Below are 3,553 nucleotides of genomic sequence, written 5' to 3'. Positions count from 1 at the left end.
CCTCTCCACACTGTCCCCAGCCTCTGGCCCACTCTAAACTTGGAGAAATGTGGCCAGAAGAGAGTTAGACTATTTCGTGTGATGTAATACAGCCTGCTCAACTTTTGCATAGCAATTCAGCAAACACAGTTTTAAGCATTCAATTCTACTTCTACAGCTTCTTAAAATTCCCTGCAATATAATTATACTGATGGGAATGCAGAAAGATAATTGCTTTTAGAGGAAAGTTTCTCCTTTGTTCCATGTTCATCTGGCTTCCAGAAATGGAACAAGAGCCCTTGAACAGCAGAAATACGCATCCATGTGTCTCTAGTTATCATTTATTTACAAAGATAGACCTTGACAAATGTAATTTGTTCAATAAAATTAAAAGGATGCACGATAATTCACTTAGACAAAGAGACTTGAAAGGGGAACGTCATCGGCAGCCGTGCCGTCCATCATTCCAAATGATCAGCTGACTTTGAAGAAGTGGCAGGTGTTCCCCTTTTGGAATGCGGCATTGAAATACTATTTAGAAAGGGGGAAGAAAGAAAGAGAGCTAGGAATTGGAGCAATTCTTTATTCAGGCAATAATTATACAAATTAGATCTATGAAAGCCAGAGAATGACTGTGCCTTGAACCCTGTCTGTGTGCATAGAACAATGGGGAAATTAATAATTAAATCTATTACATATGCTCATAATTCAATACAAAAGATACCTCAGTAGTTCAAACACTCCTGTATTTTCATTTGAATAAGGCTTTCACACATTCTCCTCATTATATATGTATTATATTTTAAATTTAACAGCTTATTTTGTTGCCTTTATGTTTGAATTAATAAGGGCACACTTTAATGCACTAATGGGGAATTGCATTAGCCGGCTCTGCAGACATAACTTTGAAAAATCTCCAGTTTCCCCAGGGTGAAATCAATTTGCCCCAGAATGTGTTGTCTCACAGACACATCTGGAATCTGGGAAGAACAGCTCCCCTCTATGTGCTTCTGATTTGGGCCTCCATATCTGAAAGAGGATCCCCAGAGCCAAAACCTTTGCTAAACTGAACAGACCCACCAAGATCAAATTCTGCATTCAGCAACCTCTTAGCCAGCTAACACGGTTTCCATGCCTGGCCCACGCTATTTTTCCTGAGAGCAAAAATAATTTCCTTATGAAAAAGTAAAGGTTTATTTTGAATCCAATCATTCATTTTCTCTCTTTTTTTTTTTTGCTTTCTCACTCCCTCTCTTCTCCTGGCTCCCTTCCTATTGCTACGTTTAACTCTTCCTACTACCTCTGAACCTTAGAAAGCAGCAAAGAAAGGGAAGTTAGAGAAGGAAAGAGAAAGCGAGAGTATATCTTACAGTGGTTATGTGGGGTCAGAGGGTGCCCCAACCGCTAAGATGTGACGTGCCAATGAACAGCTTCAGAATTACTGGGGTTTCCAGGACAGGGGGAACACTGGTTGAACTGGAGCACTGAAATCCAAGGGAGCAAAGTGAATTCATACAGCAGGGACCCCAGTTACCCTGAAAATAGAGTGACTCCACTGGGGGATTGAGGGCTTCCCAGATGCACTAGTGATAAAGAACTCACCTCCAATGCAGGAAACATAAGAGATGTGGCTTTGATCACTGGGTCAGAAAGATCCCCTGGCAAAAGGCATGGCAACCCATTCCAGTATTCTTGCCTGGAGAATCCCATGGACAGAGGAGCCTGGCAGGCTACAGTCCATGGGGTCGCAAAGGGCTGGACATGACTGAAGTGACTTAGCATGAACACACGCACGCACTGGGAGACTGAGTGCTAAGAATATAACGAATGCACATATCCATCCCTCTGCAAGTCAGAAAAGAGACAAAGGAGTCAGTAGCTGAGAGAGAGAGAGAGAGAGAGAGAGAGAGAGAGAGGAAGCCTAACCAAATGCTCCTACTTGGGTGCAAAGCGGCTGCCAGCACCCCCGGCCGCCCAGGCATGCGAGGAGGCACTTGCCACTGCTGCCACTGCAGGATGGCAAGGAGTTCTGTGCCTTCGGAGGAGCGCCAAATTCAATGATGCTAATTGCACTGCAGATTCCTAGCATCATTAGCAATTCTTAAAATTACATTTGCCCTGCTTAAGCTCTCTATTTCCAGCTTGGTATACGGAGGGAGCCGGTCTCTGAAGGGGATATGGGTTACCAAGAAATTCAATTGGACCCATTGACTTCAGGTGTGCAGGTGGAGGCTGGCCGGTGGGGATTCACAGACCAGGAAAAATGCTTGTTTATCTTATTTTAAATGCTGATTGCTGGGAGAATAAACAAAACCCGCAGCTAAATGGGCCTTAAAGGAACGCAGGGAATTTTGGAAAGAAAGAAAGCCTTACCGTATAATGGTCGGAACTAGCCCCGTGGGTCTTACGGTGACAAACACCATTGGAACACCTGGAGCGATGGAATAAGTTGCATTTGAAATAGCTGCTGCAGAAATAACCATGTCTCCTCTCTCCTTTTGTTTGTATTTAAAACAAATGAATAAAATCCAGATGAATAGATGTTTTTGCTTTGTTTGTTTGTTTCCTTAAAGAGAACATATTTGCTCATTAGGAAAGCTAGACAGCCAGCCCCAGAAACGAAAGCCCGGAGGCCATGTCTCTTTTTGCAAGGACACTCCCCCCCCCCCCGCCGCAACACACACACACACACTTCCCAGCCCAAGCACCTCTATACTGCTGAGAAGAAAAGGGACGTCCTGAGAGCAGAGCAAGTTAAAATTTGCCTGTCCCAAGACTGTGACTCTCAACACTGGGACAGGGCTCTGTGGAGTCTACTGTGGAGTGAGTGAGAAGCCACCGACGTCACGCCCTCAGGAAGTGCCCTCTACTCTGATCTAGCAACAGAAAGGGAGCCAGTTCCTGGGTATTTTCCCCAAGAATTTATGCCATTTAATTAAATTACTAAGCATATACCCACACAAATACATACATACACACATGCATGTGCATACACACACTTAGAAATGTGTGTCATATATATGGCTCCGTGTATACAGACATACAGGAGGAATGTATAGCTTTTGATTGGGCTGTCTTTTAATAATCGTGAAGCCAGTTTTAATGAAACACTGTTTAAGGCTGCTGGTGAGCAAAGGAGCCATCTGTTGCAGAGCATGAATAAACTGAGTCACAAGCACTAGAGGACAGCTAGCTGCATCAATCATGTTTGTATTATTTATTCATAAATGAGCTCAGTTTACAAACCCCAACTTTCACCAGAAGCCAAGACATGGACTCGGAGAAGGCAATGGCACCCCACTCCAGTACTCTTGTCTGGAAAATCCCGTGGACGGAGGAGCCTGGTGGGCTGCAGTCCATGGGGTCTCTAGGAGTCGGATACGACTAAGCGACTTCACTTTCACTTTTCACTTGCATGCTTTGGAGAAGGAAATGGCAACCCACTCCAGTGTTCTTGCCTGGAGAATCCCAGGGATGGGGGAGCCTGGTGGGCTGCCATCTATGGGGTCGCACAGAGTCGGACACGACTGAAGTGACTTAGCAGCAGCAGCATCGAGACATGGACTTGCTGCCA

General features: G+C 44.7%; 1 long non-coding RNA gene across 1 annotated transcript; it reads right to left on the bottom strand.

Moving 5' to 3' along the window:
* Positions 1 to 354: 354 nt before the first annotated feature.
* On the bottom strand, positions 355 to 2,778 carry LOC105003290. The gene is made up of 3 exons (XR_827091.1): positions 2,688 to 2,778; positions 2,353 to 2,545; positions 355 to 510 (listed from the first exon to the last, which is right to left on the bottom strand). It is a non-coding gene; the product is annotated as an uncharacterized LOC105003290 (long non-coding RNA).
* Between the last annotated feature and the right edge of the window lie 775 nt (positions 2,779 to 3,553).

This window comes from Bison bison, unplaced genomic scaffold, assembly GCF_000754665.1.
Source record: "Bison bison bison isolate TAMUID 2011002044 unplaced genomic scaffold, Bison_UMD1.0 scf7180017864466, whole genome shotgun sequence".
NCBI classification, from domain to species: Eukaryota; Metazoa; Chordata; class Mammalia; order Artiodactyla; family Bovidae; genus Bison; species Bison bison.
The sequence above is the reverse complement of the archived record's forward strand: the minus strand, read 5'-3'. Positions and strand labels throughout refer to the sequence as shown.